Genomic DNA, 12,387 nt, shown 5'->3' with positions numbered 1-12,387 from the left:
CAAAGGAATCATTCAGTGTAATTGAAAGGCAGCCTACAGAATGGGAGAAGATATTTTGTAAAGTCTTATCAGATTAAAGACTCAAATTCAAATCTAAAATGAACTTATTAAGCTCAACAGCGAATCAGAATTGGGCAGAAATTGTGAACAGACTTCCTGTCCTGTCCTGAGATCCCGCATCACATCATATATTAGGAAGCTCATCCACATGCAAGAGGAAATTATTTTGCTCTCCTAGATCTGCTATATATCAAATGAAATATTAGAACAAAGAATCTGACAAAAAGAGGGAAAGCTTTTATTCCCCTAAATCAAAGATTTCCATAGAAATTAGGCAATAATAAAATAAAAGTTATTAATATCATTCAACAGAAAGAAAAATAATTTCCTTGTATATGACATTGTTGTATAAATGGTGAATGAGGACAAACCTTGCAAAAAAGACTTGAGAGGAGGGCCAAGATGGCGGAAGAGTAGGGTCCCCACCAAATTACCTAGATTACCTTCAAATCATCCTGAAAATCTACGAATTCAGCCTGAGATTTAAAGAGAGAACAGCTGGAATGCTACAGTGAGAAGAGTTCACACTTCTATCAAGGTAGGAAGACGGGGGGGGGGCGGGAAAGAATTAAAGAAACAAAAGGCATTCAAGGGGGAGGGACCCCACGAGGAGCCAGGCTAAGGCCAGGGCAAGTGTCCCCAGGACAGGAAAGCTCCGTCCCAGACAAGCAGGAGCTTTACCAATCTCTCCAGGTGGAAAGGCACTCACAGGGAGTTAGAACAGGACCCCAGGAAGGGCGGGGATGCCCTCAGGCTCCCTGGGACACTAACAGAGCAACTGTGCACCAGGGAGAGTGCGCCAAGCTCCCTAAAGGAGTGCAGGGGGCGCCCTGCTGGACCCGGGAGCAGCTGGGAGGGGCTCGGGCAGTGGCTCTGCGGTGGAGGGGGCTGTGTGGCAAGGAGTGTGAATCCAACAGCTCAGGCCCTGGAGCACAGGGCCCTGGGGACACAGCCCAGGATCCGGCCTCCCACTGGGACAGGCAGAGGCCAGGAGGGCCCAGGACAGCAAGGACGTTCCTGCCCTGAGATGAGCAAATCAGCGGCCCCGCCCCCAGAGCATCCAGGCCCCTGCAGATGGAGAGCTCCTTAGTTACTGTGGGAGCTGAATCCAGGGCTCTAGAGCTGGCCGCCACCATTGTGGTTGTTCTTCCTGGGGCTTCACAGGGTAAACAACCCCGACTGTGCCCTGCATCAGGCAGGGGGCTGAGCAGCTCCCCCAAGTGCTAACACCTGAAAATCAGCACAACAAGCCCCTCCCCCAGAAGACCAGCTAGAAGGACAAGTTCCAGGGGAAGTCAAGGGACTTAAAGTATACAGAATCAGAAGATACTCCCCCGTGTTTTGTTTTTTTTTTTTTTTTGCTTTTTGATTTCTGTTTGCTTCCTCCACCCTTTTTTCCTTTCTTTTTCTTTCTCTTTTTCTTCATCTTTTCTTTTTTTCTTCCTTTTTTCTTTTTCTCTTTTCTTTCCTTCTTTCTCTCCTCTCTTTTTCTCCTTTTCCAATACAACTTGTTTTTGGCCATTCTGCACTGAGTAAAATGACTAGATGGAAAACCTCACCTCAAAAGAAAGTATCAGAAACAGTCCTCTCTCCCACAGAGTTACAAAATCTGGATTACAATTCAATGTTAGAAAGCCAATTCAGAAGCACTAATTTAAAGCTACTGTTGGCTCTAGAAAAAGCATAAAGGACTCAAGAGACCATAACTGCAGAATTTAGATCCAATCAGGCAGAAATTAAAAATCAATTGAATGAGATGCAATCCAAACTAGAAGTCCTAATGATGAGGGTTAACGAGGTGGAAGAACGAGTGAGTGACAGAATACAAGTTTATGACAGAGGGAAACTGAGGGAAAAAAGACAAACAATTAAAAGACCATGAGGATAGATTAAGGGAAATAAATGACAGCCTGAGGAAGAAAAAACTACGTTAAATTGGGGTTCCGAGGACGCCAAAAGGGACAGAGGTCCAGAATATGTATTTGAACAAATCATAGCTGAAAACTTTCCTAATCTGGGAAGGGAAACAGGCATTCAGATCCAGGAAATAGAGAGATCCCCCTAAAATCAAAAACCGCTCAACACCTCAACATTTAATCATGTCTCTCAGGAATAAATAAATAAAACCTTTCAAAAAATATACAGGCTGAATCTCGAGATCCTTTGTTTACTACTTTCATGCCAGTGTCTGGCGCTTCCTCTCCATCAAATATTAAACCCAGAGAGACTCTCTGTACACAGGATTCTATGTTGACCATTTCAGTGTTTTCCTACAAATGTATTTGTCATAGGAAGAGAAATACACTAAACTACACATATGAATCATTCACATGCATTGCTTATTCCTGTCTCTAAATACAAATACATTCCCAATATCCTGATGCTCATCAACTTATGCTTCGCAGGAGACCAACTGCACTCAGTGTGCATCACAGGAGAACCCAGATCAACCAGCAAGTGTGCTACAAGGAGCATAAAGTGCATGTTGGACACGAGGCTACAGAGGCATTAACAATCTGAGCAACAGAGGAAAGGCCTCTGGTGTGGACACTATACTGGACCATGATCACAGCATCACTGTCAGTGATCTTCGTGTTCGATAGTCACTTTAATTAGGAAGTAGTGCTCTTCTTTGTCTCTTATTTCAGTCTTTGGATTGAAACCAGTTCTGATATAAAAATTGATACTTCAGTTTTCTTGGATGTCACTTAGCAATAAAAATGCGATCCACAAACTCAATTTCAAATTTAGAGGTGTCTGGACTTAAAATGACCCTCTTGGGCAGCCCCGGTGCCGCAGCGGTTTAGCGCCGCCTGCAGCCTGGGGTGTGATTCTGGAGACCCAGGATTGAGTCCCACATCAGGCTTCCTGCATGGAGCCTGCTTCTCCTTCTGCCTGTGTCTCTGCCTCTCTCTCTCTCTCTGTGTGACTATCATAAATAAATAAAAATTAAAAAAAATAAAAAAATAAAATGACCCTCTTAAATGAGGAGAAAGATGGATCTCATGCACTAAGGTCATGAACATGACAGGAATCTCAACTCTCAAAGCAGTTCTTGAATAAAGTGCTGGAAATCCTTGTCTCAGCAATCAAAGAGAAGAGATACAAATTCCCAAATAAATAAGGAATAGGTTAAATGTTCACTCTCCACATATGACATGCTATTCCACATGGAAACCTCAAAAGACTCTAGGAAAACACTTTATATCTGAATCAGTAATTTTGCAAAATAGCAAGATATACATTCAATGCACCAAAGTCAGGCACATTTTACACTAACAATGATAGATTAGAAAAAGAAACCCAGGAGTCCCTGGCATTTACAATTGCAACAGCACAACAAAAATGACTAACAGTGAATCAAATCAGATGTGTACACTGAGAACGCTAGAATACTTAGGTTGCAATTTGAGGAAGACACAAGAAATGAAAAACCTTCTGTGCTTAAGGATTAGAGAAAAATATATATTGCTTCAATCTCTATGCTACCCAAGAAAATCTACATAGTAATGCAATCTCTATCAAAATACCATCAACATTTTTCACTGATAGAAAAAACAATCGTTAACTTTGAATGGAACCATAAAAGACCCTAAAAACCAATGGGATGGTGAAAAAGGAAACCAAAGCTGGTGGCATCACAATGCCTGATATCAGGCTGTATTACAAAGCTGTGATCATCAAGACACTATAGTACTGGCACCAAAACAGACACATAGGTCAATGGAAAAGATTAGAGAACTCAGAAATGGATCCTCAACCCTACGGTTAACACATCTTTGACAAGCAGGCAAGAGTATCCAATGGAAAAAGGGAGTCTCTTCAACAAATGATGTTGGAGAATTTGAACAGCCATATGCAGAAGAACGAGACTGGCCCAGGTTCTTACACCAGACACACAGATGAACTGAAAATGGATGAAAGACCTATATATGAGAAAGAATCCTTCAGAACCCAGGCAGTAACCTCCCTGATATTGTCCAGACCAAAGTCTTACAAGACATTTTTCCAAAAGCAAGTGAAACAATTGCAAATATGAATTATAGGGTGTTCATGAGGATAAACAGGTATGTGAGGGGAAAGAAGTCAAGAAACATAAACACAACCAATATAATATGAGTAGCTATTTACAAATGAGGATTTATTTGAAAAATAGTAGCCAAAATCATTAAAGAACTTAGTAAATTCAACACTCAAAGAACAGAAAATCCAGGCAAGACATGAGCTGAAAACACGAATTGATATTTCCTCATAAAAGATATATAAATGTGCAAGCAACCTGAAAAATGCTTGTCCGCTGATTGACTTATTTCAGGAATGAATAGAAAAGCAAGACAGATCCAAAACCAGGAAAGGAAAATCGAACATCTTTAAAGGTCTTCTAACAATCAAAAGTCCAGGGACAGATGGTTGCTCAAGGCAATGCAACAAGTATTTAAAAAGAATTAATGCCTATCATAAAAAAATGGCTATCCAAAAAACAGAAATTAAAGGAAATTTCCAAACTCATTTTATGTACTGAAAAGCAGACAAAGATTCTACTTAAAAGGACAATTACAGACTAATATTCCTGATGGATATGGATGCAAAATTCTCACTAATATCCTAACCAACAGGATCCAACAGTACGTTAAAAGGATAATTCTTCATGACAAAAATCGGTTTAATTTCTGGTCTGCAAAGGTGGTTCAGCATATGCAAAACAAACAGTGGTATTTGAGTCATTAATAAATGAAAGCATAAGGACCATTTTATCCTCTCACCTGATGCCTAAGAAGCCTGTGGCAAAAGAGATTATACCTTCTTGATAAAAATCCTCTTGCTCTGTAGAGATAGGGAGACATACTCAACATCATAAAATACATCTACAGAGACAAATGGAGAATGTCTTCCTCAACAGGGAAAAGTTGAGAGCTTTCTCCTAAGATCAGGAACAGGACAGGGATGTCCACCATCACCACAGTTCTTCACCTTACTGCTAGAAGTCCTAGCCTCAACAATCAGACAACAAAAAGAAGGAAATGTCATCCAACTCAGCAAAGAAAAAGCCAAACTTTAACTCTTAATACACCACAAGATCTTTAAGTTCAAATCCCAAAGATTACTGTAAAAAAAATTGCTAGAACTGATACAGAAATTCAGCAAAATTGGAGCATATAAAATCAATACAAGGAAGTCAGTGGCTCTTCTTTATAGTTCAAATGAAGCAGAAAAAAGAAAATCAAGGACTGGATGCAAATTACAAGTGCACCAGAAATCATCAGATGATTAGGAAAAATCGTAAATGAAGAGGGATGGATCTATATTCTAAACACTGCAGAACACTTATGAAAGACAAGAAGGAATAAAGAAGGAGATAGAAAATATTTATTCCCACAGATTAGAAGAATGAATATTGATAAAATGTCTATGCTGTCAAAAGCAAGTGACACATTCAAAGCCATCCATATAATACTATAACCAGCATTTTTCACAGAGCTAGAGAAAACAGTCATAAATTTTTTGGAGAACCACAAAGACCTCAAATAGCCAAAGCAATCCTTAAAACTAAAGCAAAGCAGTAGATATCCTGATTCTGGCTGTCAAGGTAAATTACAATGTTGTGATCATCAGGACACTATGGCATTGGCAGAAATACAGATGTATAGATAAATAGAAAAGTTTTAGAACCCAGAAATGAACCCTGAACTCTGTGGTCAAAAAATCTTGACAAAGCAGGGAAGAATATCCAATGGAAAAAAGAAAGTCTCTTCAACAATGTTGTTGGGAATATTGGAGACCCACATGCAGAATAATGAAAGGGGACCCTTTTCTTACATCATTCACAGCAATGGTGTCAAAGTTGATGAAAGACCTAAATGTGAGTCAGGAAACCATCAGAAACCTCAGGAGAACACAGGCAGCACCTTTTCTACCTCACCTGCAACCACTTCTAGACGTGTCTCCAGAGGCAAGGGGAAGAAAAGGAAAATGAACTATGGGGACTTCATCAAGGAAAGAGCATTTTCACAGCATAGGAATCACTTAGTGTAATTAATAGCCTACAAAATGGAAGAAGATATTTGGAAATGTCTTACAAGATTAAAGGCTCAAATTCAAATCTACAATGAACTTATCAATCTCAACACACATCAAGGATATATATCCCATCAGAATCAGGCAGAAGTTGTGGACAGACTTCCTGTCCTGTCCTGAGATCCCACATCACACCATATATTAGGGAACTCATCCCCATGCAAAAAGAAAATCATTTGCTCTCCTACATCTGCTATATATCAAATGAAATATTAGAACAAAGAATATGACAGAAAAGAGGGAAAATGGCTATGCCACTAAGCCAAAGATTACCATAGAAATTAGGCAATAATAAAATAAAAGATATTAAAATCAGTCAAAGAAAGAAAAATAATTTGTTTGCATATACATAGTCAACGAGGAAATTCATTGAAAAAAAAACACTTAGAGGTAAGTAATGAGCGCAGGGAAAATTCAGGATATCAAATCAACATAGACAATAAAGTTAATTTCTACACACTAACAACATATTTTCTTTAAAATATATAAAATAATCCCTTTTACACCTGTATCAAAAATAAATATTTAGATTAAACTTCATTAAGGACAGAAAATGTTCTTTAAAATGAACTATATTAATGAAAGGCTTTTAAAAAGGCAGAGATAAATACAAAGATAAATACGGTGATGGATTAGAACATCATAAATCCACTGTGCCACCAAAAGAAAGTTACCTAGGGTTAGGAAGTAATGCTTGTATATATCTTCTAAAGGATTGAATCGAGTCTGGAGCTGGTTATGTAATGAGAGGACATGCAAATAGGGCCCTCCCTCCACTGATTAAACCAGCACAGCCCAGACCCTCCAGCTGGGACAGGAGCCCCAGCCCCAGGATCCCCAGGTGATCCCATTCAAGGATCAGGAGAGAACACAGACAAACCACCATGGAGTCTGTGCTTGGCTGGGTTTTCCTTGTCGCTATTTTAAAAGGTAATTCATGGATAAAAAGAGACCTTGAGTGTGTGAGTGAAGGTGAGTGAGAGAAACAGGCGATGTGGGACAGTTTCCTGACCAGGATGTGTTGTGTCTGCAGGTGTCCAGGGTGAGGTGCAGCTGGTGGAGTCTGAGGAAACCTGGTGAAGCCTGGGGAGTCTCCGAGACTCTCTTGTGTGGCCTCTGGATTCACCTTCAGTAGCTGCTGGATGCATTGGGTCTGCCAGGCTCCAGGGAAAGGGTTGGGGTGGGTTGCAATTATTAACAGTGGTGGAGGTAGCACATACTATGCAGACACAGTGAAGGGCCAATTCACCATCTTCAGAGACAATGCCAAGAACATGCTGTATCTGCAGATGAACAGCCTGAGAGCCCAGGACATGACCGCGTATTACTGTGTGAGTGACACAGTGAGGGGACCTCAGTGTGAGCCCATACACAAAGCTCCCTATAGAAGGGGATGGGGACCACAAGGGGCTGCACACTCCTCACCACTTCTGTCTTGAAGGCCCAGGAGCAGGTGCAGATGGAGGTTCTGGGCCGGTTTCCTGTCAAGGTCTGGGCTTCCTCTCCAAGGAGCAATTTCCCCCAGGGAGCCTCTCTGGGCACACGATTCTGTGCTTATGTATTCAAACTCTAACTGACAAACTTTGTTGTCATAGAAAGAGAAATATTCCAACATCCAAAAATGACAGAGTCTCCTTCTTTGTTTATTCCTTATTCAGCTTCTGATTTGAAAAATTTGTTGGTTTTAGAAAACAACTATTCTTATATGGGAAATGACAAATCTGGTTAAACGTTCTTTTTTGTTTGTTTGTTTATTTATTTATTAAAAAATTTTTAGGAGGAGGGGCAAGATGGCTGAGGAGTAGGGTCCCCAAATCATCTGTCTCCACCAAATTACCTAGATAACCTTCAAATCATCCTGAAAATCTATGAATTCGGCCTGAGATTTAAAGAGAGACCAGCTGGAATGCTACAGTGAGAAGAGTTCGCGCTTCTATCAAAGTAGGAGGATGGGAAAAAAGAAATAAAGAAACAAAAGGCCTCCAAGGGGGAGGTGCCCCGCGAGGAGCTGGGCTAAGGCCAGGGCGAGTGTCCCCAGGACAGGAAAGCTCCCTCCCTGAGAAGCGGGAGCTGCAACAACCTTTCCGGTGGAAAGGCACCCACAAGGAGTTAAGGCAGGACCCCAGGAGGGCCGGGATGCCCTCCGGCTCCCTGGGACACTAACAGACACCTGCACCCCAGGAGAGTGCACCGAGCTCCCTAAGGGCTGCAGCACGCACAGCGGGACACGGAGCAGCTTGGAAGGGCTTGGGGGGTGGCTCCGCGGAGGTGGTTGCATGGCAGGGAGTGCGAATCCAACAGCGCAGGCCCTGAGCACAGGGCGCCGGGACACAACCCAGGATCCGGCCTCCCCCCGGGACAGGCAGAGGCCAGGAGGGCCCAGGACAGCAAGGATGCTCCTGCCCAGAGCTGAGCAGATCAGCAGCCCTGCCCCGGAGCCTCCAGGCCCTGCAGGCATAGTGCTTCAGAGTTCCTGTGGGGGCTGAATCCAGGTTTCCAGAGCTCCACTGCCACCGTGGTTGTTCCTCCTGGGGCCTCACGAGGTAAACAACCCCCACTGAGCCCTGCACCAGGCAGGGGGCAGAGCAGCTCCCCCAAGTGCTAACACCTGAAAATCAGCACAAGAGACCCCTCCCCCAGAGACCAGCAGGACGGACAATTCCAGGGGAAGTCAAGATACTTAAAGTATACAGAATCAGAAGATACTCCCCCGTGTTTTTTTTTTTCCTTTTTGATTTCTGATTGCTTCCCCCACCCTTTTTTCCCTTTCATTCTTTGTCTTTCTCTTTCTCTTCTTCTTCTCTTTTTTCTTATTTTCTTCCTTTTTTTCTTTTTCTCTTTTCTTTCCTTCTTTCTCTTTTTCTCCTTTTCCCAATACAACTTGTTTTTGGCCACTCTGCACTGAGCAAAATGACTAGAAGGAAAACCTCACCTCAAAAGAAAGAATCAGAAACACTCCTCTCCCATACAGTTACAAAATCTGGATTACAATCCAATGTCAGAAAGCCAATTCAGAAGCACTATCATACAACTACTGGTGGCTCTAGAAAAAAGCATAAAGGACTCAAGAGACTTCATGACTGCAGAGTTTAGATTCAATCAGGCAGAAATTAAAAATCAATTGAATGAGATGCAATCCAAATTAGAAGTCCTAACGACGAGGGTTAACGAGGTGGAAGAACGAGTGAGTGACATAGAAGACAAGTTGATGGGGTCCCTGGGTGGTGCAGCGGTTTGGCGCCTGCCTTTGGCCCGGGGTGTGATCCTGGAGACCCAGGATCGAATCCCACATCGGGCTCCCTCCATGGAGCCTGCTTCTCCCTCTGCCTGTGTCTCTGCCTCTCTATCTCTCTCTGTGTGACTATCATGAATAAATAAATAACATCTTTTAAAAAAGTATGGCAAAGAGAGAAACTGAGGAAAAAAGAGACAGACAATTAAAAGACCATGAGGTTAGATTAAGGGAAATAAACGACAGCCTGAGGAAGAAAAACCTACATTTAATTCGGATTCCTGAGGGCGATGAAAGGGCCAGAGGGCCAGAATATGTATTTGAACAAATCATAGCTGAAAACTTTCCTAATCTGGGAAGGGAAACAGGCATTTAGATCCAGGAAATAGAGAGATCCCCCCCTAAAATCAATAAAAACCGTTCAACACCTTGACATCTAATAGTGAAGCTTGCAAATTCCAAAGATAAAGAGAAGATCCTTAAAGCAGCAAGAGACAAGAAATCCCTGACTTTTATGGGGAGGAGTATTAGGATAACAGCAGACATCTCCCCAGAGACCTGGCAGGTCAGAAAGGGCTGGCAGGATATATTCAGGGTCCTAAATGAGAAGAACATGCAACCAAGAATTCTTTATCCAGCAAGGCTCTCATTCAAAATGGAAGAAGAGATAAAGAGCTTCCAAGACAGGCAGGAAGTGAAAGAATATGTGACCTCCAAACCAGCTCTGCAAGAAATTTCAAGGACTCTTAAAATTCCCCTTTAAGAAAAAGTTCAGTGGAACAATCCACAAAAACAAGGACTGAAGAGATATCATGATGACACTAAACTCATATCTGTCAATAGTAACTCTGAAAGTGAGCGGGCTTAATGACCCCATCAAAAGGTGCAGGGTTTCAGACTGGATAAAAAAGCAGTACCCATCTATTTGCTGTCTATAAGAGACTCATTTTAGACAGAAGGACACATACAGCCTGAAAATAAAAGGTTGGAGAACCATTTACCATTCAAATGGTCCTCAAAAGAAAGTAGGGGTAGCCATCTTTATACCAGATAAACTAAAATTTACCCTGAAGACTGTAATGAGAGATGAAGAGGGACACTATCTCATACTTTAAGGATCTATGAACAAGAGGACTTTACAATCCTGAATATATATGCCCTGAATGTGGGAGATGCCAAATATTTAAACCAATTAATAACCAAAATGAAGAAGTACTTAGATAATAATACACTTATACTTGGTGACTTCAATCTAGCTTTTTCTATACTAGATAGGTCTTCTAAGCACAACATCTCCAAAGAAATGAGAACTTTAAATGATATACTGGACCAGATGGATTTCACAGATACCTACAGACCTTTACATCCAAACTCAACTGAATATACATTCTTCTCAAGTGCACATGGAACTTTCTCCAGAATAGACCACATATTGGGTCACAAATCGGGTCTGAACCGATACCAAAAGATTGGGATTGTCCCCTGCATATTCTCAGACCATAATGCTTTGAAATTAGAACTAAATCACAACAAGAAGTTTGGAAGGACCTCAAACACGTGGAGGTTAAGGACCATCCTGCAAAAAGATGAAAGGGTCAACCAGGAAATTAAGGAAGAATTAAAAAGATTCATGAAAACGAATGAGAATGAAGATAAAACCGTTCAAAATCTTTGGGATGCAGCAAAAGCAGTCCTAAGGGGAAATACATCGCAATACAAGCATCCATTCAAAAACTGGAAAGAACTCAAATACAAAAGCTAACCTTACACATAAGGGAGCTAGAGAAAAAACAGCAGATTGACCCCACGCCCAGCAGAAGAAGAGAGTAAAATTCGAGCAGACTCAATGAAATCAAGATCAGAGGAACTGTGGAACAGATTAACAGAACCGGGAGTTGGTTCTTTGAAAGAATTAATAAGATAGATAAACCATTAGCCAACCTTATTAAAAAGAAGAGAGAGAAACTCAAATTAATAAAATCATGAATGAGAAAGGAGAGATCACTACCAACACCAAGGAAATACAAACAATTTTAAAAACATATTATGAACAGCTATACGCCAATAAATTAGGCAATCTAGAAGAAATGGATGCATTCCTGGAAAGCCACAAACTACCAAACCTGGAACAGGAAGAGATAGAAAACCTGAACAGGCCAATAACCAGGGAGGAAATTGAAGCAGTCATCAAAAACCTCCCAAGACACAAGAGTCCAGGGCCAGATGGCTTCCCAGGGGAATTCTATCAAACTTTTAAAGAAGAAATCATGCCTATTCTCCTAAAGCTGTTTGGAAAGATAGAAAGAGATGGAGTACTTCCAAATTCGTTCTATGAGGCCAGCATCACCTTAATTCCAAAAGCAGACAAAGACCCCACCAAAAAGGAGAATTACAGACCAATATCCCTGATGAACATGGATGCAAAAATTCTCAAGAAGATACTAGCCAATAGAATCCAACAATACATTAAGAAAATTATTCAGCAAGACCAAGTAGGATTTATCCCCACAAGGCTCGTTCAACACTCGTAAAACAATCAATGTGATTCATCATATCAGCAAGAGAAAAACCAAGAACCATATGATCCTCTCATTCGATGCAGAGGAAGCATTTGACAAAATACAGCGTCCATTCCTGATCAAAACTCTTCAGAGTGTAGGAATAGAGGGAACTTTCTTCGACATTTTAAAAGCCATCTACAAAAAGCCCACAGAAAATATCATTCTCAATGGGGAAGCACTGGGAGCCTTTCCTCTAAGATCAGGAACAAGACTGGGATGTCCACTCTCATCACTGCTATTCAACATAATATTGGAAGTCCTAGCCTCAGCAATCAGACGACAAAAAAACATTAAAGGCATTCAAATTGGCAAAGAAGAAGTCAAACTCTCCCTCTTCGCCGATGACATGATACTCTACATAGAAAACCCAAAAGCCTCCACCCCAAGATTGCTCGACCTTATACAGCAATTTGGTAGCCTGGCAGGATACAAAATCAATGCCCAGAAATCAATGGCATT

This window comes from Canis lupus, chromosome 8 (assembly GCF_011100685.1).
Source record: "Canis lupus familiaris isolate Mischka breed German Shepherd chromosome 8, alternate assembly UU_Cfam_GSD_1.0, whole genome shotgun sequence".
NCBI classification, from domain to species: domain Eukaryota; kingdom Metazoa; phylum Chordata; class Mammalia; order Carnivora; family Canidae; genus Canis; species Canis lupus.
Note: the sequence above shows the minus strand (reverse complement) of the source record.